The 16,845-nt window shown below is 36.9% G+C and overlaps 1 long non-coding RNA gene across 1 annotated transcript in view; it reads right to left on the bottom strand.

Annotated features, from left to right (window-relative positions):
• The window catches only part of LOC129038929 (uncharacterized), a 71,233-nt gene extending 60,719 nt beyond the window's left edge, over positions 1-10,514 (bottom strand). Inside the window, exon 1 of the long non-coding RNA XR_008503254.2 lies at positions 8,262-10,514. This is a non-coding gene — a long non-coding RNA (uncharacterized LOC129038929). The remainder of the gene's footprint in view (positions 1-8,261) is intronic.
• Between the last annotated feature and the right edge of the window lie 6,331 nt (positions 10,515-16,845).

Here is a 16,845-nt window from a genome sequence, read left to right as displayed (position 1 = left end):
TAGGAAAATATCACTGTTGCATAAAACATGATTATCTGTCTCAAAAGAAAACAAGGGAATTCATAAAACACAAATTTTTAAAAGTAAGCCCAGTAAAACACTTCCAAAAAAATGATTGAAAGCAAGATGGCCAAATAGAAGCCCCCAGCACTCATCTCCCCTACAAAGACAGCAGAAACAGTAATATTTTCTAATGAAAATAATATTTTCTAATGAAAATAACGGAAGGAGAGCACTGGAGTACATGAAAGAAGTAACAGAAACCTTGTAGATCAAAGAAGCCCAGGATAGCCACATAGAGAACAGAAGGAAACATCTTGCCGCTGTCTCTCCATCACCTAGTTGGAATCCACTTAGAACCAAGGGGAAATTCTTCCTATAGGGAAAAGGTAAGCAAGTGGACCCCATCATCCCCCATCACCACCTTGAATACCTACAGTCCTCACAGTAGGAACTACTGCAATCCTCACAAGCACTAAGCCCAGCTGAGGGAGCTGCCTGGGATGCACACAGCTGCACCCCACCCCCTGACCCAGAGAAGGCATCGACACTGTATCCATCCCACTCATACCTCCCGACATGGCCCGAACTACTATCATACTACACCGTCTTGGAACCATAAATATTGCTTGGGGACAAATAATCAAGATACCATTCCATTGGTCAGGCTTTGTCACCTCTGAACCACTCTCACCTCGTGGCTCATCACCCTTGGGCCAAGCTTATACTACATGCTAACATATGGGGACAAGTTGCCATGAAGCCATTCCATCTGCTCTTCTCAGCTACTGCTGTGCCATGCCCCTCAGGGGCTAAGCTGAAGCAGTGTGCTACCTCACAGAGAAATGGTACTTTAGCTGCCCAAAGCAGTCACACTCTTCCTGTGCTTGAGCTGAAATGGAGCCCTAACTCATGGGGAATTGGTTCTTTGGCCAAGTCAAGCATCTGTGCATCCCAGAACTGAACTGACATGGTACCCCACATCCCAGGGAAACAGAGCATTGACTGAGCTGAGACACAATCCCATATAGGCCAAACAACTGTAGTACCCTGCTGCTCTGGAACTAGAATAACACCCTAGAGTCTGAGCTGCTGACACAACCTCCTACCCAGGGAATGGAATCATCACTGAGCTGTCCCCTGTCCCCCAGGGCTCAAGTGATAGCTTGCTCTGCCATTCTGGGTTTATTGCTGCCACTGAACCTGAAAATACTGCTGTATCCCACCATCTTAGATCCAGAGTCACCACTATGTGATGCTGCATCTTCTGGTGACTGAGTAGCCATAGTGCCCTGTTGGATCTCATTTGCAAATTCCAGCTGTACTCTGCTGCATGTGCTCAAATCTCCAGAGAATCCTCTTTTCCCTGGAGCCAGGGCAGTTCTATAACCTGTCCTTCAGGGACAGAATTACAGCTAAAACTTGTCCCCCAGGGCCTGAGCTGCTGGGGGTTCTCAGAGTCACAGACCCTAGCTTTGTAGGCAATCCACATCCCACACTGACTCAGAAACTGAACATATGCCCTGAGACCCAGGTGGCACAATAGGTTCTCTGGACCCTGAGAACAGGACCTCAGCACCACAACCACTCTGAGCACTTGCAGCCTAGAACCCATAACTTCTGAAGCTGATTGTGGGCTGTATCATATTCAACATGAAGAGGGATCCCCTTTGTATGTTGAAGAGGTATCCCCCTTGGACCCCAAGAAGGAACCAAGACTGTCTATTGTAAGGAAAAATGAGGAGAGAAGAATCCCAAAAGCTCTTGCCACCAAGGGTCTTAACAACCTACACTTCCATAGCCATTTCCATAGACTCCTACAGCCTAGGCCTCTGAGGCATCCAGATTTTGAGTGCAAATGAAGGAGTTGATAGTATGGCATAGATGCTATACTATCTCATCCACTCAGAAACAGTCAACATACCCTTTCCATCTGGTACTCTAAGGTCCATATGAAGGTGAAAATCTTTTTCTATGAAAGCCAATCTAAAATTTGGAGAGGTGATTTTTCTACTGAATGTGCAGACATCCACACAGTGGCACAAACCACATGAAAAAGCAAAGAAGTATACACCCCCAAAGGAACACAATAATTCTCCCGTAGCTTTCTCAAAGTAAAGAAAATTTACAAATTCCCCCCAAAAAACTCAAAATAATAATCCTAAGAAAACTCAACAAGATAAAAGAGAATACAAAAAGGCAATTAAAAAAATCAGAAAAAAACAGTTCATGCTTTAAATGAGAAATTTAACAAAGAGATAAATATCATAAAAGAGAACCAAACACAAATCTTGAAGTTGAAGAATTCAATGAATGTAATATAAAATATAATCAAGAGCTTCATCAATAGACTAGATCTAGCAGAAGAAAGTACATGTGAACTTAAAGATAGGTCTTTTGAAATTACCAAGTGACAGGAGAAGAAGAAAGAATAATAAAAAACAATAAAAATAGCATATGAGACTCCTGGGACACAATTAAGTAAATTAAATATTCACATTATCAGAGTTCTAGAAAGAAGAGAGATGAAGATAAGGTCAAAAAGCTTATTTAGTGAAATAATTGCTGAAAAAAACCAAAGTGTTGGAAGAAATATAAACATCCAGATCCATGGAGCTCAAATATTCTCAAACAGATTCAACCCAAAAAGGTCCTCTCTGAGGCACATTATTATTAAAATAACAAAAGTCAAAGACAAAGAGAATTTTACAAGTGGCAAGAGAAAAGTGTCAAGTGACATAGCAGAAAATCATGTAGACTATCAGCATATTTCTCAGCAGAAATCTTACAGGCCAGGAGACAATGAGATGTTTTATTCAAAGTGTGAGAAAACAAAACAGAATCAAAAACTGTCAACCAAGAATACTATGCCCATTGTATCTGTCCTTCAGAAATGAAGAAAAAATGAAAAAAAAGTTTCTCAAATGAATGGCCTAACATTATGCCTCAAGGATCTAGGAAAGCAAGAACAAACTAAATCAAAAGTTAGCAAAAGGAATAAAATGGTGAAGAATAGAAAATAAATAAATAAATAATAGAAAACCTATACAAAAATAGCTATAAAACTAATGGTTATTTTTTAAAAATACACAAAAATTAACAAAAACTTAGTTAAATTACCTAAGAAACAAAGAGAGAAGATTCAAATATGTAAAATCAGAAGTAAAATTGGATGTATTACAACAGACTCCTCAGAAACAAAAAGGATGTTGGACTATTAGAAAAATTATATGCCAATAAGTTTGATAGCCTCAAAAAATGGATAAATTCCTAGAAAATTACAACCTAACAGGATTGAATCAAAAAGAAATATAAAGCCTGAAGAGACCAATAACAAAAGAATAAATTAAAGCTGTAATTAAAAGCCTCCCCACCTTCCCCCCCAAAAATGCCCAGGACCAGATGGCTTTACGTTTGAATTCTACAAAGCTTTCAAAGAAGCATTAATACCAATAGTTTTAAAACTCTTCCAAACAGTAGAATACTTCCTAACATATTTTACAAGGCCAGCATGACTATCATATATGAGCCAAAGATACCACAAGAAAATAAAACTACAGGCCAATATCTCTTATGCATATTAATGCAAAATTCCTAAAAAAAATTAGCAAATCAAATTCAACAGCACATAAAATAAATTATGCATCATGATAAAGTGGAATTTATTCCTGGTATGCAAAGCTGGTTTACCAAATTCAAATCAACAAATGTGTTACATCATATTAATAGAATAAAAGGCAAAAACAACATGATCATATCAATTGATTCAGCAAAAGCATTCAACAAATTTCAACATCATTTATTGATAAAAAACTTCTAAGAATTTAGGTATATAAGGAAAGTTCCTTCACATAATAAAGGCCATTTATGAAAAACCCATAGCTAACATCATAGCTAATGGGGAGAAACTGAGACTTTTTCTTTAAGATCTGGCACAAGGCAAATATGCACACTCTAGCTCCTTCTTTTCAACATAGTACTGGTAGTGCTGTCAAGAACAATTAGACAAATAAAAATAAATAAAAAGTATCCAAACCAGAAAAGAAGAAGTAAAATTTTCTCTATTTGCAGCATACATAATCCTATATGTAGAAAATGCCAAAGATTCCATTGAAAAACTGTTAGCTTTAATTAATGAGTTCAGTAAAATTGCAGAATATAAAATCAATATAAAAAATCCATGGCATTTTTATACACAGAGAATTGCCTACCCAAAAAAAAAAAATCAAGAAAAGAATCCCATTTATGATAATATTAAATAATAAAATACTTAGGAATAAATTTAACCAGGAGGTGAAAGATTGTCCACTGAAAACTATAGAACATTGATGAAAGAAATTGTATTAGTCCATTCTCATGCTGCTAATAAAGACATACCTGAGACATGGTAATTTATAAAGGAAAAAGGTTTAATTGACTCACAGTTAAGCATGGCTGAGAGGGGCCTCAGGAAACTTACAATCATGGCAGAAGGTAAAGCAAGCACATCCTTCTTCACATGATGGCAGCAAGGAGAAGTGCTGAGCAAAAAGGGGGAAATGCCCCTTATAAAACCATCATATCTTGTGAAAACTCACTCACTATCATGAGAACAGCATGTGGGTAACTGTCCCCATAATTAAACTACCTGCCACTGCCCACCGGGTCCCTCCCACAACACATGGGGATTATGGGATCTACAATTTAAGATGAGATTTGGGTGGGGACACAGCCAAACGATATCAGAAATTAAAGAAAAAGCAAATAAATAAAATATATTCCATGGTCATGGATTAAAAGAATTAATGTTGTTAAAAAGTCCATACTACATAAAGCAATATATAGATTTAATGCAGTTCCTATTAATATCCCAATGGCATTCTTCACAGAAATAGAAAAACTAATGCTAAAATTGGACCCAAAAAAACCCCCTAAATTGTCAAAGCAATCCTGAGGTAGAGGAGTGGGGAAACAAATTTGGAAGCATCACATTTCTTGATTTAAAATCATATTACAATGCTACAGTAATCAAAGTAGCATGGTTCCAACATAAAAGCAGACACATAGATGAGGGGAACAAAATATAGAGCTCAAAAATAAATTCAAACATATATGGTCAATTAATTTGTGACTAGGGCACCAAAAAGACACAATGGTGAAAAGTTAATCCTTCCATAAATCATTTTAAGAAAACCATGTCTTCATTTGCAAAAGCATGAAATTAGACCTTTATCTTACACCATACACATAAATCAACTCAAAAATGTATAAAAGGTGGTCGGGCACGGTGGCTCACACCTGAAATCCCAGCACTTTGGGAGGCCGAGGTGGGCGGATCATGAGGTCAGGAAATCGAGACCATCCTGGCTAACATGGTGAAACCCTGTCTCCACTAAAAACACAAAAAATTAGCCAGGCGTGGTGGCAGGCGCCTGTAGTCCCAGCTACTCAGGAGGCTGAGGCAGGAGAATGGCATGAACCTGGGAGGCGGAGCTTGCAGTGAGCAGAGCTTGAGCCATTGCACTCCAGTTTGGGCAACAGAGCGAGACTCTGTCTCAAAAAAAAAATGTATAAAAAATATAAATGTAAGACCTGAAACCATAAAAATCCTAGAAGAAAACATAGGTGAAGAGTTCTTTGACATTTGCCTTGCAATAATTTATTGGATATCACATCAAAAGCTGAGGCATCCAAAGCAAAAATAAATAAACTGGACTACATCAAACTAAAAAGCTCCTGCACAGCAAAATAAACAGTCAAGAAAATAAAAAGGCAACCTATAATTTGGAAAAATATTAGATAAGGAGTTAATATCCAAGAGTTATAAAAAATTCATGCAACTCAATAGCAAGAAAACATATAACCTGATTTAAAAATAGGCAAAAGACTTGTATAAAAATTTCTCCAAAGATATCACAAAAATGGCCAAGAGGTAATATGAAAAGATGCTCAATATCACTAATCATCAGGGAAATTCAAATTAAAACCACTATGAGATACGACTTTGCACCTGTTAAATTAGCTATTATTAAAAAGAATTGGTAGGCCCAGGCAGGTGGATCACAAGGTCCAGAGATTGAGACCATCATGGCCAACATTGTGAAACCCCGTCTCTACTAAAAATACAAAAATTACCTGGATGTGGTGGTGCATGCCATAGCCCCAGCTACTCGGGAGGCTGAGGCAGGAGAATTGCTTGAACCCGGGAGGCGGAGCTTACAGTGAGCCGAGATCGCACCACTGCACTCCATCCTGGCAACAGAGTGAGACTCCATCTCAAAATAAATAAAGAAAAGAAAAGAAAAGAAAAAAGAAATAAGGGGTTCTGGAGAGAGTGTAGAGGAAAGGGAACCCGAGTATGCTGTTGGTGGGAATGTAGATTGATGCAGTCATTATGGAAAACAGTATGGCAGTTCCTAAAGAACCTACTAATAGAACGTCTATGTAATACAACAATCCCTCCCCTGTGTATATACCCAAGGGAAATAAAATCAACACCTCATAAACATACCTGCACTCTCATGTCCACTGTAGCATTATTCACAATAGCCGAGCTATAGAAACAACCGAGGTGTCCATCAATGGACTAATAGATAAAGAAATAGTAGTAAAAATGCAATGGAATATTATTCAGCCTTAAAAAAGGAAGAGACACTGCCATTTATTAAAGTATAGATGAACCTAGAGGACATTATGCTAAGTAAAATAAATCACATGCCAGACACAGAAATAAAATATTACATGCTGGCACTTTAGGTTACATGCAACCTAAAAATAAAGGTCAAATATATACAGAGAGAGTAGAGCAATGGTTATCAGGGTGAAGAGAGAAAATAAGGGAAGTAGATGAAAAGATATAAAGTAGCAAATACATGGGATAAAGGAGTAGAAAGATTGGATGTACAGCATGAGGACTATAGCTAATAACAGTGTATTGTATTCAGGAGTTTTGCTAAATTAGTAAATTATAGCTGTTCTTGCCAAGGGGCAGGGGAAGACAATGTGTAACTATGTGAGATGATGGATATGTTAATTTGTTCCACTATAATGACTGTTTTACTATATCTTATAACAACATGCTGCATATCTTAAATATACACAATAAAATTTATTTAAGAAGAAATAAATTCCCAAGTGAGAGGAAAAAGAATTGAGTACAATTTCAACAACAGCAACAAAATTATATGTCTTTACTAGTCACATGCACAAGCTATCATGACTAGAAAATCTAATGGATATACATAATAAAAATGTAGTGAAATATTTTAAAAAATCATTTACAGTGATAGCAAAATGTCTAAATTTCCCCTAGATTAATCTGATAAGAATGTGTAAAATCTGAGTGGAGGAAAAAATACAACTTTCCTATAAATATAAAACAAATTAAGAATGCTTTTTCATGGATGATAAGCATCAATCTTAATTCTTAATTATCTGTAATTGTTCATTCTCCTCCAAATCAGCTAATAAATTTAAATAATTGTTAATCAAATTCAAATTTTTAAATTGTACTTGATAAACTGATTCTAAACTAGTTTTTGTTTGATTGATTTCTTGCTTCTTTTTTCCTTGAAACCAATTTCTTACATAAAAGTATTATTATTAATATTTTTGTTTTTGAGATGGATTCTTGCTCTGTCACCCAGACTGGACTGCAATGGTACTATCTTGGCTCATTGCAATCTCAGCCTCCTGGGTGCAAGCAATTCTCCTACCTCAGCCTCCTGAGTAGCTGCAATTACGGGCACCCACCACCATACCTGGCTAATTTTTTTATATTTTTAGTAGAGAGGGGGTTTCACTATGTTGGCCAGGCTGGTCTCAAACTCCTGACCTCAGGTGATCTGCTTGCCTCAGACTCCCAAAGTGCTGGGATTACAGGCATGAACCACCATTTCTGGCTGAGAAGCATTATTGAAATTTTGGTAAAGGTAATTATTTGTTGGGTTGGACTTTTTCATTTATTGTAATATGTTAACATCTCTGGCCCTCACTTATTAAAGCTAATGATATACCCTCAGTCATTGTGACACTGTAAAACACTTCACACCTTCCAAAAATTCCCTAGTGATATGAATTGACATAAGATTGAGAATTAGTGGTCTGGAAAATATGACATCATAATAAAAATCCAGACAAGTAAAACACTGTAGCATACACACAGTAATAGACAGATAGGTCAGTAAAATAGAATAAAGAGTGTATTAGTCCATTTTCACACTGGTGATAAAGACATACCCAAGACTGGGAAATTTACAAAGAAAGAGGTTTCATTGACTTACAGTTCCACATGGCTGGGGAGGCATCAAAATCATGGTGGAACGTGAAAGGCACGTCTCACATGGCAGCAGAAAAGAGAAGAGAGAGAGCTTGTTCAGGGAAATTCCCATTTTTAAAACCATCAGATCTTGTGAGACTTACTCACTATCATGAAAACAGCACTTGAAAGACCTGCCCCCTTGATTCAATTACCTCCCACTGGGTCTGTCCTACAACACAAGGAAATTTAAGATGAGATTTGAGTGGGGAGAAGCCAAACCATATCATTCCACTCAAGCCCCTCCCATATCTCATGTCCCCACATTTCAAAACCACTCATGTCTTTTTAACATTCCCTGAAGTCTTAACTCATTTCAGCATTAACTCAAAAGTTCTCAGTCCAAAGTATCTTCCAAGACAAGGCAACTCCCTTCTGCCTATGAGCATGTAAAATCAAAAGCAAGTTAGTTATTTCCTAAATCCAATGGGGATAAAGGCATTGGGTAAACACAGCATTTCCAAATGGAAGAAACTGGCCAAAACGAAAGAGGCTACAGGCCCCATGCAAGTCTGCAATACAGCAGGGCAGTTAAATCTTAAAGCTCCAAAATGATCTCCTTTGACTCCATGTCTCATATCCAGGTCATGCTGATGCAAGAGGTGGGTTCTCATGGTCTTGGGCAGCCCTGCCACTGTGGTGTTGCAGAGTACAGCCTCTCTCCTGGCTGCTTTCTGCTTTACCAGTCTGGCATTGAGTGTCTGCAGCTTTTTTAGGCGCATGGTACAGGTTGTCAGTGGATCTACCATTATAGGGTCTGGAGGTTGGTGACCCTCTTCTCACAGCTCCACTAGGTGGTGCCTCAGTAGGGACTCTATGTGGGGGCTCCAACCCCACATTTCCCTTCTGCACTGCCCTAGCATAGGTTCTCCATGAGGGCTCCATCTCTGCAGCAGACATCTGCCTGGACATCCAGGTATTTCCATACATCCACTGCAATCTAGGCAGAGGTTCTCAAACCTCAATTGTTGACTTCTGTGTGCTCCCAGGCTCAATATCACATGGAAACTGCTAAGGCTTAAGGCTTGCACCCTGTGAAGCCATGGCCTGAGCTCTACATTGGCCCCTTTTGGTCATAGTTGGAGCCACTGGGTTGCAGGGTACCAAGTCCCTAGGCTACATACAGCAAAGGACCCTAAGCCTGGTCCATGAAACCACTTTTTCTTCCTAGGCCTCCAATCCTATGATGGGAGGGGCTGCTGTGAAGACTTCTGACACGCCCTGGAGACAATTTCCCCTTTCTCTTTGGGATTAATATTCATTTCCTTGTTACTTATGTAAATTTCTGCAGCCAGCTTGAATTTATCCTTAGAAAACGAGATTTTGTTTTCTATTACATTGCCAGGCTGCAAATTTTCTGAACTTTTATGCTCTGCTTCCCTTGTAAAACTGAATGCCTTTAACAGCACACATGTCTCATCTTGAATGCTTTGCTACTTAGAAATTTCTTCTTCCAGATACCCTAAATTATCTCTCAATTTCAAAGTTCCACAGATCTCTAGGGCAGGGGCAAAATGCCTCCAGTCTCTTTGCTAAAACATAACAAGAGTCACCTTTGCTCCAGTTCCCAACAAGTTCTTCATTTCCATCTGAGACTACCTTATCTTGGACTTCATTGTCCATATTGCTACTAGCATTTTGGGAAGTCATTCAACAAGTCTCTAGGAAGTTCCAAACCTTCCCACATTTTCCTGTCTTCTTTTGAGCCCTTCAATCTATTCCATCCTCTGCCTGTTACACTGTTCCAAAGTCGTTTCCACATTTTTGGTTATATTTTCAGCAGTACCCCACTCTACTGGCATCAATTTACTGTATTAGTCAATTTTCACGCAGCTGATAAAGACATACCCAAGAATGGGTAATTTACAAAGTAAGAGATTTAGTGGATTTACAGTTCCACATGGCTGGGGAGGCCTCACAATCATGGTGAAGGTGAAAGGCACATCTCACGTGACAGCGGACAAGAGAAGAGAGTTTGTGCAGGAAAACTCCCATTTTTAAAACCATCAGATCTCATGCAACTTATTCATTATCACAAGAACAGCACTGAAAAGACTTGCCCCCATGATTCAGTTACCTCCCACCAGATCCTCCCCCCAACATATGGATATTTAAGATGAGATTTGGGTGGGGACACAGCCAAACCATATCGGAGAGTGTGAAATAAATCTATGCATATATGTATAAATTTTGCTAGCAGTAAACATTATTTTTCTGAACATTGAGAGAAAGATTGATTTTGTATAAAATGGAGTCAAAGACAAAAATCATGTTAGAGACTTACCTCATCCAGTATACACACACACATGCACATACAAACAAGTTATGCAGATTGATTAAAACATTAAATATAAATACATACATAAACGTCTGGGGGAAACTATAGAAGAGTACTTATAGAAACTTTATATAAGCAATATCTTCTGTAGGAAGAAAAAAATAGAAAACAATGATAAACTTGTCTACAAAAATATTTAAGATCTTATACTGGTAGACATCATTTAAAATGTTAAAAGCAAAGTGGCCTGCAGAGTAACAAGAAAAAAATCAGCGAATGATTAATATCCATAATATAAACTGTTCTTATAAAAAGTAAGAAATAAAAGTCAATTTAAAAAATAGTAATAAATAAGCCAACGAAGAAAGCATGAAATCAGTTTGACAATTTATTCTTTACTTTTAACTTTTATTTTAGAATCAGGGAGTACATGTGCAGATTTATTACAAATGTATTTTGTGTGATGCTGAGGTTTGGAGTACAAATGATTTCGTTACCCAGGTAGTGAGCACAGTACCCAAAAGTTAGTTTATTTCCACCCTTAATCCCCTCCTAACCCTTGTATTCCTCAGTGTCTATTGTAACCATTCTTACGACCATTTATAAGTGAGAACATGTGGTATTTGCTTTTCTGTTTCTGTGTTTGTTCACTTAGGAAAATGGTTTCCAGCTGCATCCATGTTGCTGCAAAGAACATGATTTCATCATTTTTAATGGCTGCATAGTATTCCATAATGTATATGTATCACATTTTTAAAAACATTCCAATCTGCCATTGGTGGGCACCTGGGTTGATTCCATGTCTTTTCTATTGTAAATAGTGACAAACATATGGGTGCATGTGTCTTTTTGGTAGAATGATTTACTTGCCTTTGGGTATGCACCTGGTAACAAGATTGCTGGATCAAATGGTAATTCAACTCTCAATTCTTTGAGAAATCATCAAACTGCCAATGAAAAAACGCTAATCACCACTAATCATCAGAGAAATGCAAATCAAAACCACACTGAGATACCATCTCACACCAGTCAGAATGGCTTTTGTTAAAAAGTCAAAAAAAAAACAGATGGTGGTGAGGCTGCTGAGAAAATGGAACACTTATACACTGTTGGTGGGAATGTGAATTAGTTTGACAATTTTTGAAACAAACATACAGACACACACACACACATATCCTCTAGGAACATTGCTTGAGAGCAGATGCAAATAAATACATTTGTTAATTTGTAATGACATCATTACAGTATTGAGACTTCCAACACAGCGTATCATTTTGCTGAAAAAAAAAAAATTTCCAGACAAATCTGCAATTCTCTTCAATTGAAGACTATTTCTGATTATTCAAAATGTCCCTTCAGTATCAGAAAAGAAAAGCATAAAACAGAAAGAAAGACAGAAGGAGAGAGAGTAAAAAGTAGAGAAGGGAAGGGAAGGGAAGACTAGAAAAGGGAAGGGGCAGGGCAAAGGCAAGGCAAAGGGAGGAAGCGGGAGGGAAGAAAAGAGGGGGGGAGGGAAGGAAGGAAGGAAGAAGGTAAGTAAGAAAAAGAAAAAAGAAAGTGAGAAAGAAGGAAGGGAGAAGGAAGGAAGGAAAGAAGGAAGGAAGGAAATAAAGATGGGAGAGAACAAAAGGGAGTAAACCTAGTTATCTTTTGATGAAATCTATGAGTTTCAAGGCCTAAAACAAAACCTAATGTTGGGAGACAAGGAATAGTTTTTCAAGAAAGTTATTATCAGAAAGGAATAAAAATTGAGTTTCTATTCTCTAGAGCATTAATTTGTAGAAGAAAAAATTACACCTAAATGTTTGTACAGCATTCTTGGAATTAGAAATCCTATAACCACCTTGTTTTTCTAATATGAAAAAAAGAGAGAAAAAATACCTTTTGGAAATGCAAAGCTCTGAATGTATACTATCTCCACATTTCTCCCTCTTTACTCTCCCATGTGAATTCAAAAGTATAGCTTAGATGACCAGAAGAAAAATCAAAATGATTTAAAAGTTTAATAATACTGTTTTGAGAATTAAAAAGGATGGTAATCAGATAACTAAGTCAAAATAATTGTAAATATATACTAGTTATACATTTTTAATTCTAAAAATAAAACCATAATGTAAACAATAATAACTAACTGTAATAAACTGGGTTTATAAACTAAATATGTTGAGTGATGGTTGGGGAGAAAGTTGAAACTTACCAATTAATTCTTTTAAATAGAAGACCTCAATAGATATAATTTGATTTATCAGGCAGAGCCCTGCATGTAGTGCACAGCAGAGAAGAGGAACTCTATAAAGGAAACTGAGAAGGGGCAGGCAGACAGGAGGAGAGGATGACATCCTGCAAGCCAAGAGATGGGTGAGGTTTCCAACAAGGGTTTGGCAGTGCCTAAAAGGTGAGAGATCAAATAAGAAAACTAAGTGAAAATTATATACTTGTTAATTATTAGTGACCTTACAAAAGTAGAAGCAGATTAATAGATTGTAGTATCTGGGGAGAAAAAGAAAATAGATAGCACTTCCAAAAACTTTAATTTTAAGGAGGAAGAGAAAGAGTGTGCTAAATAAAAGGAACTTGAGTTTGAGAGCTTTTGTTTGCTTCTTTCTTTGCTTTAAAAATGAAACAGAATTTTCTACCTTTGTGTAAAACAATACCAAGACCAGACTGTATCTAAGTAAAACAGTATTGATGACAAGGAACTTACACTTCTTCCTGTGAGATATGACTCTGAATCATCTAAAATAATTTATCTATTAAGACTAATACTTTACCCAAAACTTGCTTTAATGTTTGACTTGCTTTGCTCACCAATCCAGTCATAACCTTTGCCCAATTCCAACCCAGTTTTCTACTTTTGAAATCCACTGCAAAAACATTCAGCCTAGGCCCTAGAACTCTATAAATACATACTTTACCTATCCTCATTCAGACACTGTGAAGATTCTGCCAAGGTAGTGTTCTTTCTTGCTGTTAGTACTTACTGTCTAATAAGCTTAGCTTGACCTAAACAACAAGTTTTTGGAGGTTGTAAGAAGTAGTAGATGACAATTTGTTAAAGCTAAGAGTTGTTTGAATATGTCTAAATCTTGGTAGGAAAATTTGGTAGATTCAAAATCATGGTAGACACAATCAGAAGAGTAACCCACACAGGTGGGAAGGAATGGGAGAGGCATGCAGAAGTAAAGTTGTAGATTTAACCTCAGTTAGGAGAAGAGGCTTCTATACCACTGTACCAAGAGAGGAGGAGTGAAATGAAGGCAAATATAAGTAATCAGATATGCCTGGCTGGGATAGGGAAAGGGAGAGTCAAGGAGCTAGCAGGTGTTTTGGTGTCTAGGTCACATAACTGCCTCTGTGATCCAAAGTCAAGACACTGCAGCTACCACACCCATGAAACTAATGACCCAACAGTGGAAGAGCTCCTGCCAACACTCACTCCTACCAGAGGCTGTTTTTCTATCAACACTGCCCCAGTCAGATGGCACTGACTTTCCTTGTTTTTTCCTTCTATATTAGCATAAATCAAATTCACATCCAGAATGTTAATTACAAGGGAGTCTTGGGAGTGTGTTGTTTGCTTTCCAAATTCACCAAATAGAAGGAAAGTGAAATAAAATGGGGAAAAAAGGTCCAAACCAAGTATTAAGCACAGTTGATCCCTTAATGCAAACTCATCCTTGCTTCTATGGTATGAATCCACATTAGTAGTGTACTAAAATTTATTCAGGCATTTGTATCAGTAACCACACATGAGACTGATCTATAATTATCTTTTATTGTTCTCTGTTAGATTTGCACGTCAGTGTTATGATGCTTTCAACATAATATGAAAGTATTCAATTTTCTTCTATGCTCTGGAATATATTAGATAACTTTAGATTATCCATGTATTAAATGTGTCATAAGATTCATCCACAGAATCAATTGGGCCTAGTGCTATTTTACAAGGTAGTGCTTTACAATTTCATGAATTCGTTTTATTACCAATGGTCAGTAAAATTTTGTAACCACTCTGAGCTCAAACATAGTAAATTACATTTTTAAAATCAATTTTATTCAGTTTTACGTATATTTTACTAGATTTAAACAGCTGTATTATTTCCTCATTGAGCGTTTAAATATTCTATGTTCTCTTTTCTAAAATAATCGCCATATTTGTTTTATTCCCAGTCATTTGTAGTTGGTTTCCATGCTAAGCTGTCAGCCCCTTCGCCTTAGTTTCTCTATTCATTTCTTATTTGGATGGGCTACATCCACTAATGGTTTCTTCAACAGTGGTTAGTAGACACAATATTGTCTGAATACTTGCATGTTCAAAATTGTTTGTTTTCCTTATATAGAAGGGCAGTTTGGCTGGGTATAGAGCTCTTCAGACACATTTTCTTCATTTTATTTTCCAAAGTCATTTCAGGCATTGATCCACAGGTTCCAGGCATTAATAATGACTAATAAGAGGCTTGGGAGCCAAGCTGATATTTTTTTTCTGCATAAGCGCCATGAGAACATGGTCTTTTATCTGTCCTGTTCACCATTCTTTCCACAACTGGCAAAATGCCTAAAACAGAGTAAGCAGTCAATAAATATTTGCTGACTAATAGAGTAAGGGAATGGATCTTTTTGCTTGAATGTCTGAAGAACTTTATTTTTATAGTCCAGTAAGTTCACTAGGCTATATCTCTAGTTGAGCTTTTCCGAAGACATGGTGTTTCTTTTACTGCAGGGAGGGGTACTTACTATTATTGTGGCTCTCCTTTTTCTTCCTTTCCTAGTTATGGTATCCGTGACAATCTTTTGAACTCTTATTCACTTCCACTTTATTTTACTTTTTATCAAACATGTCCCCCAGGTGCCTTACTTTGCTTTTATCAGTGGTCTTTGTCCTTTTTTGCCTTCTTCAACTGAGGCCTTACTTCTTTAACAGTTTTATTTTTCTCCTTTTTTCCAAGCTTAACAGATCATACGTCATCTACTTGCATTAACTTGCAAGTTTTATCTGACACCTTATTATGTCTGTATTATAAGAAAAAAAGAAAATGGGTAAGTGGAGGCAGGTGGTTAGTTTGGGGTTATCTGTAGCTATCTGAGTTTATTAGTTTGGGACATTAATTCTGAAAACACTATAAAAGCCCAAGTACAAATCTTTAAAATACAAATTCTGTTTCACTGGGCATTCTGTGTTACTAAAATATTCACTACTGTCTTATTGCTTCTGTTTCTACTTTTTAAAAAAACAATGGGAAATCTTCAGAGAATAATTTGGGACTATGCGGTGTTTGCAAAATGGTTGTCTTTAGTAGCATGTTATACTTTTATAAATTTATTAGCATTTCATCTGCATATGCACCATATATAGTTAATATTTATAGGTGTGATAAAAATACATATCCAAATGAGGCATGTTATATCAGTATATACTCAAGCCTACACAACTCAAAAAAAATAAGGAAAAAAACATTTCTTTGAGTGTACTATACTTCTGTGTGCATGGCATTGGCTCTAAAATGTTTTTCACTTTTATACAAAGAGGCTCCGTTTTTGTTAATTTTCCCCAACATATTCATATTTTCCTGTTCTTTCTATAATGAGTTTTAAACCAAGTGATAAGTATTAACAAGCATTTTTTTTTAACTTTTCTAGGATGAATTTCCTGGATATAATAGGATTCCACATAGCACCAAGTTAATTTTTACTTTATTTTTTATAGGAGGTTCATCCATGTTAGTCAGTATTCCAGAACTCATTTTAGAGATCTACATCAGTGTATGCAACAGCTTAGTCAATATCTTCACTTAAATGTCTCAACAGCGGGTCCACTGTGCTTTACAGATTCAATCAAACAATGCAAAAACCAATTCAAATGCAATTTAAAAACCAAACTTATAGTTTCTTTTCCTTAAGCTTTGTCCTTTTTCAAATTTTTAAAAAATCTCAATAAATGGTACCACCGCACACCCAGTTGCACAATCTAGGAACTTAAATGCTGTCCTTAGCAATTTCTCCTTGCCACATAACTCATACTCATTTCAGTTTACCCTTCTTCCCTTCATGACTGATCTCTGTGTTCTGACTTTTTAACCTCGCATATTTCACTATCTTCATTTGCACGAAAACCAACCCTATTTGAGCCACAATCATCTACCATATTACTACTGGTGCTCTATATTTGGACATTGCAATGTCCTAGTTCCGATCTCCCTTCTTACCCATCCCTCCTACATTTCATTCTCCACATGGCAACAAGAGAGAAACAAAATTTAACATAAATTGGATT

The sequence above is a fragment of the Pongo pygmaeus genome, chromosome 5, assembly GCF_028885625.2.
Source record: "Pongo pygmaeus isolate AG05252 chromosome 5, NHGRI_mPonPyg2-v2.0_pri, whole genome shotgun sequence".
Taxonomy (NCBI): Eukaryota; Metazoa; Chordata; class Mammalia; order Primates; family Hominidae; genus Pongo; species Pongo pygmaeus.
Note: the sequence above shows the minus strand (reverse complement) of the source record. Positions and strands in the feature narration are given on the sequence as shown.